Source organism: Poecile atricapillus, chromosome 1 (assembly GCF_030490865.1).
Source record: "Poecile atricapillus isolate bPoeAtr1 chromosome 1, bPoeAtr1.hap1, whole genome shotgun sequence".
NCBI lineage: Eukaryota > Metazoa > Chordata > Aves > Passeriformes > Paridae > Poecile > Poecile atricapillus.
In genome coordinates, this window is record NC_081249.1 from 173,463,673 (window position 1) to 173,490,521 (window position 26,849).

Genomic DNA, 26,849 nt, shown 5'->3' on the forward strand with positions numbered 1-26,849 from the left:
TTCCCCTGAGTGATGGTGGGCCCATATTATTCCACTTTCATGGCGTTATTTCCTGGCCACATTGTTAATCTCTGTAGGTGCCACAGGGTAAATTCGCTGTTCAATTGCACTCAAATCTTCTCCCATTTTAGCATCAACACCATCTTGCTGTACTGTGAATTTCCCCTGCTTACTTCCATATGACTTGCTTTCATTTTTCTCCAAACTTTTATACTTTCTATTATCCAATATTCTTCCCAGAATATTTTCCACTTTGAATGGCTTCTATAGGATTTCCTTTTCCTTTTTTAAAAAAAACATTTTTTTCCTCTTTCTACATAGACATATTAGACATGACAGGTTTATACCTGTCCATCTCTAATACATAGTGTCCCTGAAATAGGCACAGACAATGATGGGTGTTTTCATGGTTTCCCCATGCTCAAAGATGGAGTACAAGGTAAGTAAAATTCATTAGATGAAGCAGCACAAGCGGGCAGCACAACAACAAGGCCACAGGAAGGTTTTGATTTGAATGTGAATCATTCCCTGTGCAATCCAGAGGTTGGAAGAGGACAGTCTCCTTCTCTCTTGCATTTAGGTGGCATCAGATGAGGGGAGTTGTGGTTGACTTCCCTCCACCCTGACTTTGGAAGACTTTCATGAGATGGACCCCATTCCTTTGGCACATCCAGCGAGGTGGTGTCTGGATACTGACTAGTCCATGCCTGTCAAAATGCTGGATGGGAAGCAGAGCAGGATAGGACACTTGGTAACTTCCCCGAGCCTTCAGGCTACAGAGAAAAAATGACCTCCTTTTTCTTTGCAGAGACAATAAACAAAAGGCTGCATTAAAACCTTTGTTTGCAGGAGATCATGAAGATTTCAGTGATACCATACTCCCCTGCAGGAGGAGGGATTAAGAGGGTTACAGAACAGATTTACAAGCCCTGGAGAGGGTAAGTATCCAACGGAAATCTTTGGCAATCCCCTTCCCTTCCTCTTCTGAGTCTCTCCCTGGCTTCTGGTAACACTTAGAACAAAACCACCAGCTCTTGCTTATTTTAATGTGTTCTCTATTTTACCCAAATGAAACATCAAAGGTCTGATTCAAGCACTTGCAAGTAAAAATAGCTCTAAGGCCAATATATTTAAGGCCCTTGAATGATACCTCTGAAATAAGTCATCCTAAGCCCATGAGAGGGGAATGGTGTTGTTTGTTGTGCGTGGTGATGACAGTGGGCAGTTCTGACATGTAAAGAGCAATGGATTATACTGCAAAACAAAAGGAAGGTGAGAAAAGGGGCATGAAGGCTGCATTGCACTGTATTGTGGAAGAAGAGCAAAATATATTTAAGATAAAAGCCAGTTTCAAGCTGCCTTTATTTTCTTTCCAATCTGATCCTTCTCCTGCCTTCTGAGAAATTTAGATTTGAATGTGTCTTGGTACATGAGAGAATGGTAAATCTTGGTACATCTTTGGTACATGAGGGTATGACCCTCTCTCTCCCACAAAATAATGCACTTTGTTTATAACCATCCAAGACTCATTTATTCCCTGTGACGTGCCTGTTTTTGAAGTTAGATAAATTAAAGCTGTGAAGACATCAGGCACATCCCATGTAGTCCTTTTGAATCAGCCTTTTGTCTCCATTGTTCTGCATTTGAATAAAGCACTATGCTTCTATTCTCTGTTGCTACAAACTTCTCTCCTAAATTCCTTTGCTTCACAGGTAAATAACATTTTCTCTTTCCACCTTCCAGTAACAAGGCAAATTAACCTTTGCAGTCATTAATCCATACTGCCTTCACATCTGCAGTTTCTTGCTGAAACTTGGGCAAGGAGAATTTGAGCCACTGTGATACCAACACCAGGTGGGATTTTCTGAAATAGATAAGTGTAAGTCCTGTCTTTCTTTGACCTCATGTTTTTCACCACCATTTTCCAACGAAGGGTTCCCAAATCCAACATTTCTAACTAGGTTTTCTCAGATATCATGGAGGTATATAATCTCAGGATGTAAACACAGGGTATTCCATAGATTCCTGCCTGTCCTGGCCTGCCCTGGCAGACAATTTATGAAATCCCTCGAGTCACGAAGGAGGCTTTATTTACTAGGAAGGTACTCAAAAGATGTTGGAAAGTATACTTGATTTTAAGCACACACATCCTTCAAAGGCTGATGCATAGAAAAAACCCACTGAAGTGAATGGCTCACCAGTGAGGGACATGAATGTGGCCATATGGAGCAGATGCAGGTTTCAAACCACTGTCTGTGAGCAGTGCAGCTGAGTCCCATTAGCTGAACCAGAGAAAAGGACAATAATGGGTCAAAACCGGCCAGATACACAAGGGGCAAGTGCTAGAGGGTGTGAAAAACCCCCAGCCTTATGACCCTTAAGGCTGCTCTATTAACATGAGGGCTTGCTGCAGTTATTTAAGCAGGATGAACAAGATAAAAAGGGCTTGTTGGTGTTGGATGCTGAGGCAGTGTTTAAGACATCCCTGACTCACAGCTCACAAGCTGGGACTCGTTTTGCAAGTTCAGTCCCTGTTCAGATAGGATCAGGGAATGTCTCTGGGCTGGATTGCGAAGGAAGCCGTCTTGCCAAATATGCTCTGCCCACAGCACCGTCCAGACCCGTCAGATGATATTTCTTCTAATTTTACTAATGTATGCTTGGCCCCAGTTCCACGCTACCTGAGGCTACAGCCGTCATAAAAACACAGCACACATGCTGTGGGTGGGTGCATGCAGCTGGTGGGAGTTGAGGCACGTGAAAGTGAAAAACACAATCCTTTCTTAATTGCAGGATTGGAATCAAGAAATAATATTCTGCTGAATCCTTTCCTTCTCCCTCTCTCTCTGTGGCACACCCTCACTGTGGCCCTGTCTGTCACCAGAGAAGACGACAGCAGCTTTCCTCTGTACAGAAACTGTTCCATACCCGAGCAGTGCTGGGATTTTCAGGCAGAAGTGGGTCTTGTATTGCCACACACAGCTTGTGTTCGGGTGTGGTTCCTACATCAGGCTCATCCCACATACCCACCTTGTGGGTTATGCTGGTGGATGGGGTGTTGGTGATCCAATCCCTGCCTGAGGATGAAGCCATCATGCTGCTGTCTTGCTATGGCCATGCAGGACATTCTGGAATGGAGTGAAAGAACCCTGGGCATGTGTTTGTCTCCTACCCATGATCTGCTTCCATGAACCCTTCTGGTGGAGGTGGGTTGGGCTGCAGCTCTGGACTGGGTGAAAATCTCACTAAGCATCTCATGGGTTTAGAAAGTTTGACTTCTTCAGGCAATGAGCTATCATGAATATGGCAACTTCTAACATCACTAATGTGTCTGTAGGGAAGAAATTAAAACAGAGGCCCCAGTGAAGGCAAGGGACTTTTGGGGAAAAGAAAAGCTAGCCCCAGGGAAGGGGCAGAGAGGAAGTCCTTGGTGCAGCCCTTGTTTCTGCTCTCAGGATGTAAACACAAGCACTAGAGAGATACTCCCTCAGAGGAGCAGAACCTGTTGAGGTCCTGATACCATCCTCACCACTGAAACCAGCCAGCCATCACAGCTCCCTGCAGCATCGTCCCACCAACGTGTACCCCTGATATCACTTGTTAGGGGCCACCTTGCTCTCTGACAGCCATTCCTACTGGAATCTCTTGCAGAAGGAATCAGCATGGGTTAGAGAAACCCACGGGTAGTACTGAGAAGGCAATTGATGTGCTGGGAAATTTAGGATTTTTATGGACTTGCAGAAGTTTCAAGCTTCTGACATTAGTCTGAATCCTTTTTTTCTGAACTTATAGTGAACACTGCAAATATTAAGGGTACTTTCAGTCGAAAAATTTTTATTCACCACACATATCACAGTCTATTTGTGTTGACTTTCAACAACAGCATTTTATTTACTGCCAGCATTTTTTGTTAGTTGATATTTAGCAGCTCCACCTGCTGATGCCCAAACCTGCAGGATGATATGCAAGTAAAAATGATGCAAGAAATAGAAAATGGTGACTTCCTTTTTCCACTTCTTCTGATTCATTTCACACACTTGGTATATTAATGATTGGTTTTTTCACTGGTCTGTGCTGTCTCAGATGCTTAAAAAACACTTGCTCAAGCAATGTACTGTCACATCAGAAGGAGTTTCTTTTCCTTGCTCTCTCCAGGGGAACCTCCACCCCTCTCTAGGCAAAACACATGAGATGCTAAGGCTGGAAATTTATGGAGACTGATTTAAAAGCCAGGATGTCTCCTGGTCTCAAGGGAAGGGAAATGACCCTTGGCTTATTTTGCAGTCACTCCTTTTCAGAGAAGGAAGTGCTAATAAGCACTCACTCGAGGCACAACAGCTTAGCACAAATGAAGGCCAAGAAGCAGACACATAATTGCTGTGAGGGGGAACAGAGGAGCCAAGAAGAACACGTGAGAAGTTTCCCTTGTGAGCAGTGCTCTGTGAGCGATGAACATCAGCACTCACGGTACTGTCTGAGACAGGAGCTACCCAACATCCAGGACTGCCCCAGGGATCCTGCTTCTCCTCCCAAAACAGCTCACTTGGAGCTGGGGATGGGTCCATGGTTGCAGCATGGGAGAAGAGATAGAAAAGAGAGACTGCACTGGGGAAAGGAAACGCCTGAAAAACATCATAGGTATTGGTAGGAATTCCATGTGGAGACAGTCCATCACACACTCTGCAGATACATGAGCTCTTGAGCAGTTTGAAAACAGCTCTGAAAACCCATCTGGCTCACCCAGGGGAAATCTCAAGTGGGATTTCAAAGTGCAGCACCCTCAGGCTCTCAGGAGCCCTCCTGGAAGAATATCAGGGCATTTGCTTCCACTGCACCCAGCACCTTCCCCTTGAAGTGAGCCTCCCTGGTGGGGATATGTGACATCTCTGAGTGACCCACCCTGGTTTCTCCTCCACACACCCCAAAAGTGACATTGCTCCAGGTCCCACACAGAGCACCAACCACAAAACAACATGAACACAACATATGATGCAGCTGGGAACCAGAAAGGGCCATTAGTTTGTCTTACCTGGCTTGGCAATCACAGACCATTGGATTTCACATGAGTACTGCATCCAGCAACTTGGTCATGCAAAATATCTTGATCATCTCGAGACTATAATGTCTCAGTCAGAATCTGGGAATGGAATGGACTGATCCTCAGCAGTGGCAGAAAAGGGCTAGGCTGATACCACCAGGCAACCTGCAACTCACTACTGTAGAGGAAAGCAAAATGAATGAAGATTCATGTCCTCTGCTCCGAAGACAAAAACAGTTTTGAACCTCAAACAGAGTGTTCACTTTGACCCTCAGCAAGTTAGAGAGTCTAGAGTCAAAAGGGGATGTGGAAACATTGCCATGTACAACTGTTGCACCACTTTTCTTGTTACAGTTCCACTTATTGCTTAAGAACAGTCCACGATCCTTTTGGCCAGGACTTGCCAGTGTTTGTAACTAGAAGTTCAGCATGATAGTGGCTAACACCCTTATTAGTAACTTCTAATAGCTCCCAGACAATGTGTAAAATGAACATAGGTAGTTTCTTTAAGACTTGATACACAAAGGCTTGTGCATGCCATTGGAATACTATAAACAGATTATAAGAAAATCAGTTATGAGGCAGTAAATCTAGGCATCCCAGGCAATTACATTCTTTTGTGTTCCTCATTTCTGTGGCCTTTTCTTGCTGTTACAGTGTCAGAAGTTATTTTCTGTCACAGATGCATGCAAGCACTCATTCCCACCTGATTTTTCAAAGGTGATGCTCCTCTCTAATGTTCTTGTCTTGGAACAGGGAGGGAATGGCAGCACCTCAGCCTCTCCCCAACAAGCAATTGATGCATCAGCAGAGGGGATTATCCTGCTGTATTTACCATTGGTGTAGCCTCACTTTAAGAACCATGTGCTGTTCTGGGTCCCAAAATTTAAGTTGTTACTTAAGTTGTGCCTTAAGTTAAGGCACTTGAATGGATCCAGAGGAGGGCAACAAAGCTGGTCAAAGGGCTGGAAAAAATGTCCTGTGAAGAGCAGCTGGGGATTTTTGGCATATCCAGTTTGGAGAATAGGAGGCTGAAGAGTGAACTCATTGCTCTCTGCAGCTCCCTGAGGAGGGGAGGTGGAGAGGGAGGTGCTGATCCCTTCTCCCTGGGATCCAGTGATAGGGCACATGGGAATGGTTCAAAGCTGCTCCAGAAGAATTTCACTCTTGACGTTACGAAATATTTCTCTACTAGGAGGGTGGTTAAACACTGAAACGGGATTCCTTGAGAGATGATTGATGTCCCCAGGCTGTCAGTGTTTAAAGAGACATTTGGACAATGCCCTTAACTTCTGATCTGTCCTGCGGTGGTTGGGCACTCGGACTGGATGATCATCATTGATCTATTCCAACTGAAATAGTTCTATTCTATTCTATTCTATTCTATTCTATTCTATTCTATTCTATTCTATTCTATTCTATTCTATTCTATTCTATTCTATTCTATTCTATTCTATTCTATTCTATTCTATTCTATTCTATTCTATTCTATTCTATTCTATTCTATTCTATTCTATTCTATTCTATTCTATTCTATTCTATTCTATTCCCTTTGGTTTAGCATTCAGCTGCTGGCAAAGGCCTCTGCCTGTCTTCCACACAGGACACAAAGTCTGGCTTTGCTGGGTTGTTCAAACTGAGTCCAAAAGAGAGAACTGCTTGGTAATTGTGCTTTGATGAGTCCAACCTGCCAGCTCAGACGCCTACGCTCATGCTCTGTCCAGGGGAAATGACACCTGGGTATTTCCAGTAAGCCCAGCATCCTTTCACTGGCTGCTGCTGGGAACTCCCCACTGAATCATCCAACCCTCTGCAGACATACACGCATTTCCTTCTGTTTCCTTCTGGAGAAACCAATCTGTGGGCACCCTCTGCAAGCACGTGAGGTCTGACAGCAAGGCCAGTCAGCCAGGTATCAGACAGGCAGAAGTGTGTTTTCAGGAACACTTCAATTGTCAAATTTTCGAATTTTTCAAAACTTTCAAAGTGAAAGTCTGTTACTTTGTACTGTCATATTGGGAACTTCAGAGGGAAGTGGTAAATGAGCAAAAAATCTACCCTTAGAATGCACCTACTTCTGCAGCAGCCATGAGCTTGTATTACTGTCATAATCTGAAGACTCAGCCGTGTGTATGATAACCACACTGAGTAAAATTGCAGCTGTTCTTCCTCTCCATAATGTCCAAGAAGAGGGAGATCAGGAGCTGGATCAGAGGACAGAGTATTCCCCACACCATGCAAGTTTGTCCTGTTGCACCTACTCACTTCACTGAAGAGTAGTGCCAGTAGCTGAATCAAAGCACATCACGCAGAAAAACATCCCTCCTTGTTACAACAAAGTGGGAAGGTGAGGTGTCAGTGGACTCCTTACTGCAAGTTTGGGTTTGCCAGGTTTCATGCTGTTTGCTTGTGCTCACTAGCAAGACTCTAAAGTGCCTTCAGTTCCCCTCATTCAGTTCTCTTCCAGGTGGAATCACTGTGATTGAATCACTTCTCAACCTTCTGTCTGACAAGCAAAGAGCATCCTGGCCCCCAAAGCTCTTTTTCCATCTGCAGCCTGACTTCACTTACCCTTCTTTACATCCTCTGGTGCCTTCATGTCCCCTCACTGCCCTAACACAAGCCACTCTGGTAAGAGATGCAAGATTGCTTTCCTGATTGCATGTCACTCCACCTTCCACCCCTCTGTGAAAGAGCCAGACATTTCTTGTCACACCTCTGCACAGAAAGCATTGTTGGCACCACTTCCCCTAGCAGTCTTCCATCCTGTGGGCAGACCCAGGGTTTGTTTGAGATGGAGAGCTTGCAGCCATGCCAGCCTTCCCAGGTAGCATGTGCCAGAGCATATGTAGTTTAAGTGAACAGAAATGTAAAGAACAGGCTGATTATCCCTCCCCCTTGCCAGCCAAGTTCTGCACATGTTCCCCAGTCAAATTTCCAAATGAGGTCAAGGCATTTAACTCATTATCATCATAGAGTTCCCCCACCAGACTGAAGGGTGTCCAGACAGATGACAAACACTCCACCTAAGCAATGTGGATCACTAAAATCCACCACTGCAGCACAGCTGCTTTGGACTGGAACAGAACAAGTCTCTCAAGCCAGGAGTGTTACACAACCATTGCCTAGAAAGGAGGAAATCAATGAAACTTCTCTAGTTTAAATTGCAGCAGAAAATTAAGTAAATTAAAAGTGAGCTTGGCCAAAGACATTCAGACTCCAGCAGCTGGGAATGGAAGGTCCTGGTGGTTCTAGTGGCCACAGGCCACCAGGAAATGAAAAGCAGCTTTCTCTTTGGGAGTCTGGAGGCCAGCAGCACCATGGCCCTTACCAGCTCTGAATTAGTCCTACATTGACCCCACCTGACAGAACTTCCTGCAACATCTGGATGTTCTTCGGATGTCTCTGCCAAGTTGCAGCTTGTTCCCAGCCTGCTGAGTTCATGAGACCTAAAAACACACATCTGCCTTGGAGCTGGCAGCATCAAAGGAGAACTGTACTGAGAGCTTGGCTATCCCTTTGCCAGCAGTCATGTGGGCACAGATTGGGCACAGGCTGCCGGGGATGGTCCAGACTTCCCTGGCAGCAGCAGCCCCACACTGGCCATGGGAAGGTGGCTCAGAGGTGGCCAGGTCCTGTCCCCATCCCTGACAGCTCCGCTCAGGGTGGTGACATACACAGAGCAGCCTGTACCCAATCAAACTCCAACAGGATCCACTCTCAGGGAGGGATTTGCCCTTCCTTACACACGCTAACTGTGCAGGATGGTGAGTCATGGCACCTGGGGGGCAGCTGAGTGAGCAGGGCTCCCCAGGACAGATGTTTCTCTGTCTGTCCAGCACATTCCCTACAGAGCCTTGGGCCAAGCTTGCCCACAGACACTAATTCTGGAAGAATTTTCCCTGTCTCTCTTGTGCAAACTCTCACCCAAGCAGAGTGCTTTCGTATGGATTCAATTAAAATTTTAGTGCCCTCTGCAAACCACAGGGCATCTGCATCGTGACATCAGATTTGGTTTGAAAAATTATCACCCTGTGCCAGGAGGCCCTACAGGAGACAGGGATGATAAGGACACGAGCAAATGCCTGACAGTGATGGGTCATGATGTCTGGCAGAGCCGATTGGGGTGTCCGTGCTGGCAGTCACACGGTGGGTGACAGGCATTGCAGGTTTCCTCAGTGGCACAGCTGCCTGAGCTGAGCTGCATTTTTGAATAAGAAAGCAAAGCCCTGGTTTGGTGTTTCTGTGTATGTAGAGGGTATGCCATGGAGCCAGAGTGTCTGGGACAGCCGTGGCCAGAGGAAGCCGCTGCAGCCGCTGGTGGAGGAGGAAGTCAGCGAGTGCTGGGTTTTGCTGGAGTGCAGGGGAGGTGGCGGGGGAGCTGGAGAAGGGAGTCCAGCCTAAGAAAAGAGCACGGAAGGAAGAGGCTTGGAAAGTGCTCCGCTGATGCGGATGCGGAGGAGAGGGCTGGGAATGGAGCTTGTCCCTACAGAAGGCTTTGTGAGATGTGGGAGAAAGGGCTGAGGTTTCAAGATGGAGGGACTGGAAGGAGCAGGAAGACACAACTGGGTGAGGTGGAGAATTGCTTCCAAGTAGAAAATAGTGGAAATAGTGGCTGGAACTGGAGGTTGAAACCCAAGCATACTAGGAAATAAAGAAAATGTCACTAGTGATCAAAAGTCATCATTCAGAACTGCTGAAATTGTGTGTGAAATGAGAGGCATCCTGGAGCAGCCAAGATGAACGAAACCCAAAACTTTGCCCTCAGGTATCTGTAGCAAACATGCAGTCAGTCTTGTAGACTCATGGCTTCATTTCACCATCATTTTTGTTTTGCTTGGTTAAAACCCGTAAGCTTTACCTGGCACATTTAAATCTGATGAAAAGGAGTAGAAAAGCAGGGAATGTGCATATGTTTTCGCAGAAAAATCCCCAAGTGTCTGTACACAAGCAGAGAGCAGACCAAAGTCATGCAGTCAGTAGGAGGCTGGAAACATCCAGCAGCACATGAGGCACATCACCAGCATGTGCTGCAGACATCTCTTCCACTGCATGGAGAAGTGGCCAAGCCAGCCAACACTGGTGTACACAGCCCCAAGGGCAATGGTAACTGGCCACAGGGCAGTGCCAGGGCAGGATTTCTAGGGAGCTGGGGCAGGAGAAGAGATCTGCTATGCCACAGCCACAAAACAGCCCCCATAAAGGAGTCATGGTGCTCTGTGGGTAAGAGTTTTACCAGCCAGTTCTGCTAAACCAGACACAAGTATGCATGCCCAGAGCAGGGTGACAAAGCTGGGGAAGGGTCTGGAGCACAAGGCCAGTGAGGAACAGTTATAGAAGCTGGGGTGTTTAGCCTAGAGAAAAGGAGGCTCAGGGGGCACCTTATCCCTCTCTACAACTCCCTGAGAAGAGGTAGTAGCAAGGTGGGAGTCACCTCTTCTCCAGGGTAAAAAGTGATGGACAAGAGGAAACAGCCTTGAGTTGTGCATGGATTGTATGTTAGGCAAAATTTATTTACTGAAAGGTTGGTCAGACATAGGAGGAGGCTGTCCAGGGAGGTGTTTGAGTTCCTGAATACCATCCCTGGAGGCATTTAAAAGATGTGTAGATGTGGCACTCAATGACATGGTTTGCTGGAGGACTTGGCAGTGTTGGGTGATTATCTTAGAGGTCTTTTGCAACCTTAACAGTCCTGTGATTCTAAGTGCTTCCTGCCCAGCCCAGCCCAGCCCAGGATTAAAAACTGTGTTTGTTGTTGTGTCCTAACACCTATATCCCTTTAAATGTGCCCTGGAGATGTCTTAATCAACTACTGATTGAGTAAACTCCTTACCCAAGGGTAGTGCAGGATTTAGCAACAGCCTACAGTGCAGCTGGCAGCACACAGCAGTGCTCCAGTGCATGGCTGCCCCTTGGTTTATGCTGCTTGGTCCCTGGTACTTGCTGCCATCAAAGGATTTGCAGAAATCCAGATAGGAAATGGTTGATGATGCAGCTCAGTGGTGTCAGGACTGATCTGCAGAAATGCTGTGTTGGGCTCAGACTGCTGGAGTTCAGAAGACATATGTGAGTGAAAGAAGAGTGTTTTGCTGATGTGGTTCATAACTCCTGGGCTGTGGGCTGAGTTTCTCATGTTGGCATCTGATGTGTACCTAGTGAGGTTTAAAAACAAGTAACTTCAAAAACAAACAGAGAGGCAGAGCTGAGCTGCCTGGGGTTGCCTGTCTTGTGACTGGAGACTCCAGAGTCCAATAAAACATGAGATGCAGCTGTGGCAGGGCGGTAACAACATCTGTAGGCACCCTTTGTGCCTGCTGTGGTTGAAGCTCTTTTGCTGCTTTTCCCTGCAAGCTAATGAGGTTTCTCTCTGTTTAAAGCAGAGGCAAGAATTCACAGAAATAATAGGAGTGCAGCATATCTGAGTGCCATCCCCTTCTGCCAAGTGGTTGTTGCAAGCAGCCAAAATGATCAAAAGTTGACCTGGAGGGGAGAATGATAGACATGTTTGCAAATCATGACTAAAGACACTGCATGAAGTAAAACTACAAAACTGTAGCTTCTTTTTAGTTAAGTAGAGTTTTAGTAAGGAGTGGCATGTATTGTGGCTAGCACATACAGAATTTGGATGTATTAAATATTTCTAAAATTATATGGCACTCTGTTGTGTGTTATTATAGGTCTATTTGGGGTTTTTACCTGCAACAGCCCTAACAATTAAGTCTGTATAATTCTTGCTAAACCATCCTGCAAGGTCAGAATTGTGGTCTGTGCTTAAGCAAAGAGAAGAGCTGAGGTTCATGAAGAACAACTTGTCAGGCTGGAAAACATGTAGCACCTGCATTCTCCCGTCACACATGGGAAAACAGACACTGGTTTTCCCCAGCAGCATTTTTCTGGTCTGCAATAACTATACTGAATACTGTCAGCCTGTGCAAGGAGGTAACAATGTCACAGGCACTGAAGTAATTTCTAATAGCAATGGATAATATCCAAAAATGGTTTCCTGCCAACACAATCTAAGTTCACCATTTCTGCTCCTGCTGAGCAACATCTTAGGCAGTTCTGGATGTCTTCTTGACTTTTAAATGTGACTTGGAGCGTATTAATGTTAATTACAACTACCAAGAGCTTTGCAGGCTCTTCTGATTTGGATGGAAAAGCAAGGTATATCCTGTCTTGTTTCATGATTCAGCCCTGTAATTGGTAGTTTCAGTTCTGATGGCAAAGATCACCATGGTAGTAGAGATGCAGAAATAGTAAGCTGCTGTTCAGATTCCCAGCCTGATCTTTACTGTCAGAGTTGTAAATCTGAAACTTGTACAAAATAAAAGCTGTATCATCTTTCTTAGCAGACAGGGAATTTATAGAGCATAATATACAATTACCCTACAGGACATATTTCTTTCTTTAGTAAGTCTGTCACTAGAACTTCTCACTAAATATGGAAAATTTAGTGTAAATGTATTAAACATTTATAATAGAAAAGCATTAGCAATTATATATGCATATATGTATATGTACACATATATGTATGTATATATATGCCCCCATATATACATACATACCTAAAAACACATGTACATTTTTTCATAGGTTGGCCATTTCTCACTGGAAGAGCCTTCTGTTAGTGTGGAATTACAGTTATTTACCTGCTAAATTATCAGCTCTGCCTGACCATGACTGCATCCCCCCAAGTATCACTGAGCTTTTACAACCTGCTTGAATAGCTGAAAATTTAGATTTTAATTAAGAAAAGTCAACCTTGCCTGCTTGATCTTGGGCACCTTTCTTCCTGCTTTCAACCTGAAATCAGCTTTCTATGAGGCAGGGAGGAAAACCCAGTGAAAAACTGGTAAAGGATGAGGAATGTGCTCAATACAGAGACCCAAAGAGAAATAAAGGTGGGGCTTGTGTTTCATCTTTAGGCATGAGTTAAGAGCATGGCTGTGAAATACCTCAAATAGAGACATTGTCAAAACCTGAACCTTGTTTTCTTTTACAACAGTCTTTGCTCAGGGAAACTGACAGAAAGGTCTAGAAATGAAAGTGATGCTGAGTATATCCAAAAAGGGATTTTTGTATCTATAGACTCAATGCACACGACAGACAGTGAGCACCTGCATGTCCTGGACAGCTGTAGATGTAAAAATGTTGCCAGATTTTGCACAGGTGCAATAGAGAACCACAGAAATGAGCAGGAAGTTGCCCAAAAAGCCTGTCTGGTTTCACTCAAAGAAGACATGGACAATTGGTAAGTAAGCACATTTCCAGGGAAATGGGTATTCCTGCAGAGATTTGGAGCCAGGAGGGACTGAGGCACAGGGTGATATAACCCCACCAGCTCAGATCAGGAAGCTGCTCTGGTCCAGTGCATCCAATTTCTGTGTCTGACCCCATTGCAGCACGTGTGGTTTGATCAGCATCCACAGCCAGTGGTGTGCTTCTAGTGAGTGCTCATTCACTGCAACAAACTGGGCAGGGAGTCACTGGTGTCTTGGTCTGGCTGGAAGCTTTGCTGCAGCCTCAGCATAAAGTTATAAGCTCAGCTCAGGGCTCTCTGGAAGAAACACCATGACCTGCAGCATTCAGGAGGCTGGCCTAGGTGACCTAAGTGTCCCCTTTGGCTCTATGAATATTCCTGTAAGACCAACTGCCTTAATCCCTGACCAGAGAGGTGGGGGGATACTGATCTTTCCTCGTAAGACTTTCCATCTCTATTATGGCACACAGTCTTAAGCAGCTCACGTTCACCCATATGGCCAAGCACATACTTTGCATTTGTCTTCTGCTCTGGTGTTAATGATCCTACCAGATGCATTCACAAATTCACCCAGCATGTGCAGTCCTTTTGGAATTGTGCATCGGGTAAGAGATACCGGCTTCCAGGAGCTGAGCGTGGGGAGCTCATTTTGACTCATTCAAGCAGTTTGTGGAGAACAAAAGAAATAGGTGAATTCCCTTCTTTGTCACAAAGTTTCCTGCCACTGACACAAGTGTTTCTTCTAACAAAGGATTTTCCCCCTCCTCAGATGTCCTCAGACACTGAATTTGCAGTATCTGATAACACACATTTCCATAGCAACAAATAGTGATGACCCAAACACAGGATTATGTGACTTCACTCAGAGTTGAGCAGAATATTAACAAGGATACTGATAGCTAATACTTTCCACTCTGTGGCACCTCCCTGCAGAGGATTTCAGGGAGATTTACGCACATCATCCCCAATTTGCAGATGAAGAAATGAAGAGGAGAAGTAAGAGGCCTGTTCTAAGATCAAAAAAGAGGCTGGGCTCAGAGTGCCTGGAAGTGAGGGAAGGAGGAGAAGGGTCACAAAGACCAGGTCTTCTGGACTCCAAGCAGCAGTGGAGCTGTCAAGGTCCTGCTCTGCCTGATTCCTGAGAGCTGCTTTCTTTAGGATAACACACACACCTTCCCATCCCCTCCCTCTGTTCCCTCTGAGGGTTGTCTGTGGTGAAATGGCATCAATAGGTCCAGCTGCCTTCTGTTAATATTCAGTGGGCTGGTCTTACCCTTCCTTAACAAGCCCCCAAAGCTTGGAGGTTTCCTTCACTCAAAGTGATTTTCTTCAGGTGATGGGAAGGCAGAGGCATTTTACAAACACAGGGTGCCTCAGAGCTGAAATACATGAAATGCAGCTCCAGGAGTTTAAACTTCAGCAAAGGGACATTAAAGAAGCAACTGGATGAGCAAGCACCATGCTCTCCTGGAGTCAAGGGAGGAGGGAGAGATGCCACTGTCTGAACTTGCACAACACATCGTGGAAAACAACCTGTATCTCACTGACGGTGAGTTGAAAAGACTGTTGCATCTTCAGAAACTCAAGGAGACTTTTCATTTCAAAAGAAATTTAATGAAAATGATAAAAGGAAGCACATCCCTATCTCTCCTCCCTCAGATAATTGGGTGTAAATACCAGCTTCTTTTCATGCATCAAACCTTTTATCTGTAATTAGAATTGGCTTCATCCAGATTCACTGGTATCCCATGCTGAGAGAGTTCTGGTGGTGGAATAATGTGCCATGTGATTATTTATTTACTCTTACAATACGTGTCAGAACAGCTTCGGGAGATTTGTCTGGGTTTGGAAATAGAGCTCTGAATGGCTGCTCTACTGAAGCCCAGCAAGAGATCCCTTAGCACTTCTCTACAATACCATGCTGCCATGATTTTCAACCTGTGTTCAGAGAACAGGGGGAATTCATTCAGTGAAGCACTTGGGCATGAATTTACATCCAAGTATTGTAGAAAGTACCTTTGGAAACCAGGGGAAGTTAACCACATGCTTAACCCATGCTTGAGAAAAACAGAGGTTTTCTTTAGGTTTGCTGTGTTTTCAGAAAACCAATAAAGCTTTTAAAAAAGCAGACCAAGTAAAACTTTGTTTTCAGTCCTAGTTATCTGTTTCACCTGGGACTACTTGAAGACTTTTTTATACTGGAGAAAATACAATGATAATTTGGAGGGAAAGGGACTAGTGCTGGAGACTGTTTTGGATGTGTAGGTAGGATAGGGAAACAGAGACTGGATGCTACCTGTATGCCACAGCCCAGTGAGTAGGATGCCCACCTACTGCATGGGAATCCCCTTTTCTGTACTGGGAGAACCACATAAACCTTGGTTCTTCCTTCCATCCCTCTGGGCAAGTGCCCAAGCACCAATTTTGCAGAACTGGTTGCATGAAGCCTGTTTTTCATGGTCCCTCTCAGAAGGCTGTATCTTGCAGGGAAGTTGTTGACTATCCATGAGATGTGACCTGGACTCTGCAGCAAATAAATTGTTCCTTAATATTATTAATGCTGAGCCAGATAAAATGTGGGAAGGACTTTTCAGTCCTGCAAATGTGTTGCACACCATGAGAGCACAGAAAAAGATGTCCTGTACTCAGTATGCATCTTCTCACCAGAAAAAAGCCTCCCATCACCTTTTCTACCCCCCATTTGAGAGGAGTTATTTTGTTGTTTTTGTTGGTTTTTTTTTTTGTTTGGTTTTTTTTTTTTGTTTAAAAAAAGTGCTTTGTGACTCTCAGGGCCTTTTAGAGGGAACTAATAATACTTTGTGACAAAAGACCTGACTGGGTTTACAGTGGAATTTCTGAGAGGCAGACCTTGCTGAGGATTTGAGGCAACCCTATATCCAGTTGCTGTCCTGGTTCACAAAATGCTATGTATAACACAAAAAGGTGCAGAGTAAACCAGCTGAGTGTTAAAGCTTTAAGCAAGCTCATAAATTAACATCCACTATGAAAGAAAATACGTGTGTGTTACTGCACAGTTATTACACATCTCTGCTGGAGAACAGCTGCAAAATCCCTGAGCAGCTACTGGAGCCCCAGGCTACACTGCACAAGTCAGAGAGATTTTAGCTATGGCTCATGTACCCTCTAGGGAGACAGACTGGGCTTTGGAAAAAAAACACAAACCACACCAAACCCACAGAAAACCAGTCTTACTCTGGGCTTTCTGCATGTGACATGAGCAGTCAGCCTGTCAAAGAATTCCTTTAGGTATAACTACAAAACATATTTTCTTGTGGCTCGCTCTAAAGAAGAGACATTTGCTATTTTTGAATATCATAGGGTGTTGATGATAGAATTTGAAGAACACTGTGATACTGATGGAAAGTAAATTTGTCTTTTGTCACTGTGGCTGGAATAAAGTCAACAAAAAGTGCTGTGTCCAACAGGATCCTATCACATTTGGACCTGGATGCTAAAATGTCTCCAAATCTTCAAGTGAATCAGGGAGAGAAGCAATTTGCATGGCAATCCTTTTCCTGTCACCTGACACACTCTTCCTACTAGTGCCAGTCTAAAAAAAATAGGGAAAGAGGATTTTGTATCAATCAATGAGCTACCTAAAAATTGTAGAGCAAAGAATCTTCCAAATAAATGCAGGACAGCAGGTAGAAGTGACTTGGGAACCAAAGCACCTGCTGAAGTCCAGAAGGATCATCACACCCTGAGCTGACTGCAATGGCCTTGCCCACCACCACCAGCAGCTGATGTGTTACAAGCAAGAAGCTTGTCTGGAAACTCAAGTTCATCTCTGTGTCCTCTGATACATCCAGATAAGTGGACCAAAGAAGCCATCTGAATTCCTGGGCAGATGTCACCCATATCCCCAGGAATTCCACTGGGGGCTCACAGCAGTCCCTATGCATTAGGACCATGTTGGCAGATCTGTCTCTTATTGTTTTCTTCAAGCAAAAAGCAGGATATGACAGACTGAATTTTGCCCTGAATTCTGTGGATAGGATGACTCAGACTGGGATATTTCAGGGACAAAAGAGACCAGTGCTTGCTGGGCAAAGGGAGGTCTTTGCAGCAAGGAAGCCAATGCAATTAGCCCTTGCCTTTAGGGAGCTGACACTCAGCTGTGGTGGCAGCCAGAGGCTTCTCCTCACCACAGCACTGCAGAGGTGGCTTCAATAAATTTGGTGAAGAAACACTGCAGGGGAAGTGAATTTGGTGTTTCTTGCAGGAAAGTTTATACAGACCAGCCAGTGCCTCATGCTTTACCTGCACAGGCAGCTCAGGGTGGATTTTACACCCAAACATGCAAGAGTTGTAGCACAGTGGACCAGTGTGGGAGGGAGGGAGGGAGGGAGGGAGGGACCAGATGCTCAGATGCTTCCCCACCCTGACCCAGTAGTGGTATGCACATATCTCGCTGCTTCTTCCTAAAAATCATGGTAATTTCCAACTCCATGCAGCACTTCCCAAGGGCTCAGCTCCAGGCTGCTTACCATGCACCAGGCTTCATTTCCACCACTTTTATTACATAGAATATACCTTGTTACTAGTTGTTTTGGGTAGGTTTTTTTTTTTTTTTGGTGTGTGTGTGTTCTTGGGTTTTATTTTTTATGAGATGGAAGAAAAATTAACTTTGAACCACTTAGATCTTCTGCAAAGAAAGTGCTTAATTTATTTGCAAGTTTCCTAAGCCCTTAAGAAAAACTTAGCTGGAGGGAACTATGAAAAGAGGCTGAGAAAGGAGTGAAAAGAAGGTGTTTCCAAATGAAGCAAAGAAAATTCAAAATCTTGTTTGGCTTTTTCATCGTCATCTTCAACCTCCCATATCTGTCTTCTACACCACATCCCTACACAGAAAGTGTTTGCATTCAGCTGGGCCAAAACTCTTGGTAAATCCCACCTGTTTGTGTGAATAGAAACAGAAACCCCATCCAGCTCTACACTTCAGTCAGTAGGAACCTATAGGTACATTTTTCTTTCCTGAAGTGATTATTAAAGCCTTTTCCCATCAAATCCTCCCAGGAACAGAGACTAAGAAAAGGCTCAAGCATGGGCTGAGCTTTAATATCAGTACTGCTCAGTGGGGAGGCCTGTCCCCAAGGTAACTCACACTGGGTAAGTTTGTTTGCCATAAAAGCAAACAGTGCTATAGTAACCTGCTCTGTGCAGAACGTCCCATGCCAGCAAATCTAGTAATTCCTTGCATTCACAGAAGTAACTGCGGGGCAGATGCACCCAAACTGCCTTTAAATGACTCACTTTTGAGCAGCACATTGCTCAGTGCACACTCTTAAGGAGGCTTATGCCACTGTCTGCAGTTCTTGCCTGCACTCTGCCCCAAACAATTCCAGCAACTCCTCTCCCAGCTTCTCATCTGGGTGGTTTATCTCTTCCTCATGTGTCTCACTATTTTCTGACCTAGTAGACAATTAATCCCAGTTTCATGCTTTTTGGAGACTTCACCAAGACTCTGTACTTTTCTTGCCTTGTGGCGAGTGTCAGTCTCACTGGCTTCTGGCTTCTACCTTGTACAGGGCTCTCCCTCTGACCTGCTTTGCCTCCTCATCTCTTTCTGCCACTTTACTGCCTGTTCCATCTGCCTGCACTGAGCACCCACCATCTCCTCAGCCTCTAGAACGGGCATCTTTGCCCTGTCAGGACAAATGTCCTCCAGCCCCTTCTGCCAAGGGCTCCCTGCCTCTCTGCCCCATCAGTCCCCTCCTCACACAGCTCCTGGGAGTCCTTGCAGCAGGGTGTTGGAGAGTTCAAATATCTTCACAAAGTCACCACCAGATCACAGCACAAGAAATTATTGAGGGCTATGTGGGTACAAGTTCTGGCCCAGGAAGTAGGAGTGCCATATAATCCCAGATGAAAGCAGTATTCCAGAACCATGCACATCTGCCATGCTTTTATCATTTTACAAGCACCACAACCAGTAGATCAAGGCCAAGAATGAGGTTTCAGAGCAAGATGTGTCTGAGGACTGAATTGGTAGACCCTTTCTTATGTTTTGATGAATCTGCCCTCCACATCTTCCATTCCAGAGTGAGCTCTCAACCCCCTGCACTCACATCAGCTGTCCACCATGCCCAGCTGAAAAGAGAAGGAACAGATAAAGCAAGTTCAACCACTGGAAAATGCTGAGGCTGCTATTGGCCTGGAGGATGCCAGCTTACCCAGACTTCTACTTGGTGGGTTCATTCTGCTGTCCCAAGCACCAATGAGAGCAGGGGGATTGTTCTGTCCATGCTGCTGTTCCTGTCCTTCTACTCCCCTGGTTTAGGAGGTCACTGGCATTTCCCCTTCCACTGGTCTCTCCATCTGCCAGAAATTCCTACAGCATCTGAGATCTTTTGGACTCTTTCCTCTTGATTCCAGAACTGCTGGCTTTTAGGCATCTCTAAGAAGCAGATGAGCTCTGGAAAAAGCTGTATGGTCTGTGAATATCCTCAGTAGTACACACTTTACTTTTACTGACTGTCTTACACAGCCCAGGTCTGTATGGCTCTTAAGAAATCCCTCCACACATTTCTATATACACAATTCTCAGCCATTCAAATTAGGAGCCATGGAGAGGCAACCAATTCCCTCCCCACCTCATGCACACAAAAAGTATCACTACATTAGGACACCTCATAAATAAAACATATGTCAGAAGTTTTCCTTGCATCAAACACGGTAAACAAATGCATTCGGCCCTCTTTGAGTGAGGAAACATTTGTGCCAAGCAGTGCTGCAGGAAATCATGTTTATACCTGCACAGAAATTGCTCAAGATCATTATGTCCTTGTGAAACGATCACTTCTGTCCCCTCCCTCTCTCCCTCACCCCCACCTCAGCTGAGGTCTGGGATAGCCAGGGCTCTTTGGGCACAGGAGTGAAACCATGCAAGTGCAGCCTGCCTGGATGCCACTGCTCTGTTAGCTCAGTGACTCAGAGCACGCTTCTCATTCCACCTTCTTCCCAATTATTCTTTGTCTCCTCTCATTTTCCCCCCATTCCCAGATTGCAGTGGGAGCCCCTTCTTCCTTGGAAAGCCTGGAGAACACTCCAGGAGCAGAACATGGCCTTTGGGAGAGGGCAGGGAGCTGCACTCCACTCCCACCCAGCAGCTGTGACCCTGCTGTGAGCAGCCATCACGAGGAGTGTCTGGAAAGTACTGAGGAAAACACCAAGTCCAACAGTTGCCCATCTTACAAAGTATCAGCATAGAAATCCTGTCCAAACCATGTATGTTTTAGTGTACTAACCTACAGCAGCCTGAAGCAGGACCACAGCTGGACACAGCTCAAAAGCTCAGGATTTCAGTGACCAATAACAATGTCTGGGAAGAGGTAAAGATGGATGTGACAGAGAGAGACATCTGACTTTTCTCTCTTATTTCATTTATTAGGAAAAACATCTGCCTTAATTAGTTTTTTTGTCTTGGGTCGGGGAGGGTTTTTTGTTTGGTTTTATTTTGTTTTGCTTTTTTTTTTTTTGTCCTGATCTGAATTTGCCATCCACAGTAGAGTATAAGTGAGACTGAGCATCATCATTTCTCCTCTGTCTCTGATTCATTGCTGAACAACTGCTTTGCAATAAAACATTTCAGATAAGAGTCATTATTAGTCAGGACCTCTTTGTACCAAGAAGACACCTGTCCATGTGCACAGGAGAGCTGGAGCCAAGCCAAACCTTTGGAAGGCCTAGCAAATCAGGTGATGTGTCTCTGGGAAGAGGACACTGCTCAAGAGGGGCAGGTGATCAAATACTGAAGAGCCCATGAAAATTAAGAGGATGTTTTCGTTATTATTTGGAAGGGAGCAGTGATGATAATCACTTCCTCTGTTCTCTTCATGGCAGAGAGCAAATGTTCATCACCAATTTATCACTTGCACAAGATCAGAGAGGCCAGTGTGAAGTGAGAGGACATCACCTTTCCCTGGACTGCCTGTGGGAACAATGTGAGCTGTCACAACACCTCTTTAAGTTCATATTTCCGCTGCCACTTCATATTCCAGCTGCTGAACCCTTGCTGTGTTTAGTAGCCCCACTTGCAGTTCCTGGGTAATTAAGTTGATTCATAGAATGTGTATAAGTAACACAGCTGAATAAATGAAAAATACAGCTTGCTGAGCTGAGTCTGTGAGGGAGCTTCTGAAACAGCACTGCTTGTCAGACAGGGAACAGGCAAACAGCACATCACTGTACACACTGTACACATCTCCTTTTACTGAACTCAGAACTGAATCAAAATCAGTGCCTGATAAAGGGCCAGAAAGAACTTTCTGTTACTTTACACAGGTCATGCAATTTCACTTCACTGTTCCTGAGTCTTCCCTCATAATTTTTAGCTTATTTAAAGCAAGTCTTTCAAAAATTATCCGATCATGATTTATCAAATTCAAATGTTAGGAGAGTCTGTTTCTCCCATTGGCAGTGCCCTACAATGAGAATTTGCCTTCTCTGATCAAGAGAAGAATTGTAGTTAACTTAGAAGCAGGATTTATTTACAGGGAGCTGATGGCCATCAGGTATGTATTTCGCTCTCTAATTACTTTATATTTTAAAATTGGGCTAGGCAATTGGAAAAAAAAGAAGGAAATAAGATTGTTTCTATTAAAATCTGAAAAAATTATAAAATCAAGCAGAAGAGTTGTTGAACCTTCCTGTCCTACCTTTTGAGAATAAAGTACTTTTGAATTTCTACCATAGATCAACTTCTAATTTTTATATCCTACTGTAACATGGATCATAATGTAAAAAAGTAGTTTTAAAATATAGTGCAAAATGGAAATATTAAAAAATAAAAATTAGATTGAAAGATTGAATTTCAATCAAACAAAAAATTGTTTGTGTCCTTTTTTCCTGAAGGTTTCCCTTAGAGCAATTTTGAAATTTCAGGTTTTCAATACTGCTCTGAACAAACTCTGGAAATCTTCTTGAGGCAGAACATCAATGTTCAGTAGGACCTTCCAAGATTTATGTTGCTGACCCAGCTTGCATTACCAGGGGACACAGCATAGCTGTATCAGATAGAGATCCTGCCATTAGTGGATACACAGCTACATCTGGGGTCTCTGCCAGCACAACCATTCCAGCACAGCCTCTGAAGGAGCAACTCCATCACTGCTTATCCTGTCTGTTCCTGTTTAGCTTCATAGCTCCACACCGGCTCAAAAATGTGCATTTATCTAAAATAAAGTTGGAGCTTTGGATTTCACTTGGCTCATGAAGTTTGGTCCTACCCACTTTTATTTTATTTCATCTTTTTTTATGTACATACATGCATATATATACATGTGCATTCTCACATATACAGAAACATTCAATGGTAAAGACAGAATACAGGCTTTTAAAAAGTGTTTTCCAGGTGGTTTTCAGGCCAAACAGCTGAAACAGCTGAGACTCTTTTTTTTTTTCTTTCTAAAGTACTAAGAGGATAAATATTGCCATTTAAAAAATAAACTTCCTCAAAATTGTCCTTTCTGTTCTGAAAGACCGTCTTGTTCTTTATGTGATTTATGATATCAATCCGTAACTACACGTGTATTGTTCAGAGTGTTCAGCAAACAAGATGTGAGTGTTTGAAATACTTCAGGGCAGGAAGACGCACAAAACATTAAAACAGCCTCCCAGTTCTAGTATGGGCACTTGAAATCCAGTGTCTTCTTTCCCGTTAATACATCTCATGCTGTCATTGCCTCTTCATTTCCACATAAATGAGCATTGACAGGCCAGCTAAGCCAGGCATTTGCTGTGCAGAGACCAAAACCAGCTTAAGTTGAGTACATTCCCACTTTTGAAAGTGTTAGGCCACTGGCCAGCTGAGCCAAAATATTCTGATTCTCTTTTTCTTTGGGTGAACGATTACTTGATGCCCAGACAAAATTTCAGTGTAGGAACATGGGCCAAGTGAAATGCAGCAGCAGTAAAATGATGAGTGTGAGGAGATTTCCATGACCATGGAAACAACCAACTGGTGTCAGGGCTGGACCAGCCCTTTCCCTGGCCAGTTAAATCCCAGAGGTTCCCACCATGGACCTGCTGCCTGAGGAAACCAACTTCTGTTTCAAGGGGCTAGGATGGGAAGATGTCCAGAAAGAGGAGCAAAAAAGTTAGCCTTAAAAGACATAAATCCTGAGAGTATTATGGGAATCCTGAAGTCTACAGGCTGAGGGTTTCTGGGCGAGAGGGGAGATCCATCCCCCTGCAAGACCAGCCAGGCTAGCGAGAAAGCAAGGCAGTGGGGAGGGAAGAAAGAGAGGAGTAAAAAGAAGGTCTGATAATTTGCTTAGAGAGCCAAGGAAAAATTTAGGCTGGGAGGCACTTCTGGGACAATTCAGTCCAACTTTGAGTTGGACTGAGATCAAATTGCTCAGGGACTTGTTCAGTCCAGCCTTCAACATCTCTGAGGATGGGAAATCCCACAGCTGCTCTGGGTGACTTGTGCTATATTTGACCACTGTCATGGTAAAAAATTTTTTGGCCTTATATCTAACTGGAATTTTCCATGTTCCAACTTGTGACATTAGAGGGCACATCCCTGCTTGCACCTTTTGTTTATGAATTTGTGTAATCCCTGGCTGTGCTGGCACTCCTTGTGTCCACAGCCTTCTAAAGCAACAAACTCCCCAAGGTGAGTACCAGCTGTGCAAGAAAGGCTAATCCTGGTGGTCTAAGCCAAGAAAGAACTTGGGGTGATGGCAGGAGATGGACAACAGATAGCTCCCTCTTCATACACCTTCTTCCTCTGGGAAGACCTGTTTTCCCGTCATAATCTATTTTCTAAGTTGGGGCTCTGGGACCAGCAGTTCCACAAGCATTTGATTTGCCTGAAGAATATTGCAAAGGTTATTAATTTCATCAGTGACTGATTTGCATAAATTTGTTCAGCCAGTGCTACAATAGCTCTTTCTGGCCAAGTCTGAATGAGTTACACATCTAATATTATATATCTCACAAATGTTATATGTCTATTACCTACGTGCACATGTACTCACACATACATTCATCACCTCGATACATCCTTTCATGTCAGGTATGTGAATTATTTTGTTTATAAGAAACAAAGTTCCCTCCCTGTGCCAGGATTAAGAAGACCTGCGTTCCTTTCCTGCCTCTCCTTGGGATCCCATGTGATCTGGCCAAGTCATTTCATGTCTCTGTGCTTCTGTCTCCTGTCTGGAGAGCAGGGGCAGCGCTCAAGAAGAAACCTCGCGGTTCGCTCTCCTCGGGGCTGCATCCCAGAGATGCCGAGCGGGAAGAGCGGGGATGTGTCATTCTCTGCAGAACAATGGCAATTCTGACATTCCTAATGCCATGGCAATATGAATATTCAAAATAGCAGGGCCTTTGTAAGAGAGCCTGATTAATCGGTGATTAATATTGCTGTCATTTCCTTAGAATAACGTGTGCTATGCTCTTATCTGCAGAAAAGGGAAAGAGAGAGGGGGGAAAGATCATGCCTGAGTGTACCGGTACGTGGACTTCAGTTGTGTCAGACAAAGCCTGGAGACTCGATTAAGAACAAGCCCTGGCTCCCAAACCATCCCTGTTCCTGTGATATTTACGCTGCTCAGGTACTTAACACTCAGCTCCAGGAACTTTCTCTGATTCCCAAGTGTTGGTGTAAAGTGTCAAACCCACCAAGCTCTGGTATGACAATTAGGCACTGCAGCTATTTTCATCCTTCTCTTGTGGACACGTTGTGCCCCTTGGCTGATCCATCTTGGCAAAACTCTCTGAGCCACAGAGTACACAGAAGATCCACATTACACCTTGTGATAATATTGGTCCCTAATTAAGTTGTTTCAACAAGAAGGCATCTTTGAAGGACACACATATTTTAGTGGAAAATTAAATTATTAAGCACAGTATTTGGGATGTTTCTATTTCACTGGAACATCTGAAGATAACTTTACCATCAAAGCGAGCATATCACGTAATTGCACTCCAGCTGCTGGCCACGGTACATCTCCAAAACACCTTCTCACTCCATTATGTGGCTCAGACAGAAGAATTTTGCCCTCAAATTCTTGTTATGCACACATGTAGTGCATATTTTCCTCCTAGACAAAGCTTAACTGTATACAATTCCTCTGCAATGAATTACTTCTCTAGGATTTAACTACAAAGACCCATTTGGAAACCATAAATGTAGCATCTATCCCAAAGGACAAATCCTACACTTTCATCAAGGCAGAAAATAGAAACTACATAACTATGCAAAACATGGGCCAGAAGAACTAGCAACATCTCTTCAGAAGGGGTCTACATTTGACAGGCAGAAATGTCTACTTCAACCAAGCAGCTAAGAAGAGTCTAGTTCAGTATCTGGAATAATCAAATGGGAGCAAATTTCTTTCATACCTAAGCTCTGTAAATTAAGATGGATATGAAGATGTGTGTTTCTAAGAGGACACTTAAGCAAAGATAAGCAGTTAAGTGCTTTACTTGTGTCAGTATTATCCGTAGATACTCTTTTTCCATAACTCTGAGTGCCTTTTCTATGTATAGATAATGTTCCTTAAGTGCAGCCCATATACATGCACTGTATGTATGAATGGCACTTCCATTAATAACATAATTTTGCCATTTAATAAAAATATTACCTCTTTCAGGATTTTTCTTTCTGGTTTTGTTTGAAGAAGCTTCTTTAAACAAGCTGAATGCAGGATTTCAGCAATGGCTTTTCCATCACTGCTGCACCAGACTGCCCTGTCTGCTGAGAAAGGTGGTGGCTTTGTTTTGGTAGCAAGGAGGGAAGTTTTGTGCCAGAAGTCTCACTCTTGTAATTCTTAGAAAGGTTAGAGATGGGGACTAAATTTCAAACAGATGCAGTCTTTTCTTCCCTGTTAAAACAGCCGGATCCTTCTGAGTTCTCCAGGCCAGGAATGTCCTGGGGTCTGAGGAAAATTCTGATGTCCTGGTTGCTAATCTTTTTCTTCATGAGGAATCACTATCAGCAATGGCCAAAATTAAACTCCCTGTTTTCACTCCCAGTCCATTCTTTTTCTATCTTCCTCCACCACTCTTGGCAAAATATCCATCTACCCTCTTCTTAGTGCTCTCTTGACTGTGTTTCCTTAACTTTTACTGTATGATCCCATCTCTGCCAGTCACTTTTCTGTAAACTCATCCTTCCAGCCCATCCCTGCTCCATGTTCTCCAGCTTGTAGCATTGAATATTTTCTCCTTACCTGATCCTAGTTGAATGGCTTTAGCAAATAAGGCCTAAGCAAACATACATATATTTATATCATGCACAAATAATCTTAAGTATTGCAGCAACAAAACCAACTGTAGGAATTTTTTTTTCTCCATTTAATCACAGTGCTTCTAGCATCTGAAAAATAGAACAACACCTTCAGTAAGCCCTGTATGAGATGGGTCTACAGAGAGATATTTACCAGTTTGAGGAAGTTGCAAAGCACAGAAGGAGGAAAATGCATGCTGCAGGGATGGGAAATTGAGAAATGGAAGAAACAGGCACTTATCAAGGTCGTGCAGGAAGCTTGTGGCAGAGCATGGTATAAACTGCACAATACT

The 26,849-nt window shown here is 44.2% G+C and overlaps 1 long non-coding RNA gene across 1 annotated transcript in view; it reads right to left on the minus strand.

Annotated features, from left to right (window-relative positions):
- The window catches only part of LOC131589553 (uncharacterized), a 63,101-nt gene extending 57,845 nt beyond the window's left edge, over positions 1-5,256 (minus strand). The window contains exon 1 of the long non-coding RNA XR_009279772.1: positions 5,030-5,256. This is a non-coding gene — a long non-coding RNA (uncharacterized LOC131589553). The remainder of the gene's footprint in view (positions 1-5,029) is intronic.
- Positions 5,257-26,849: the final 21,593 nt, after the last annotated feature.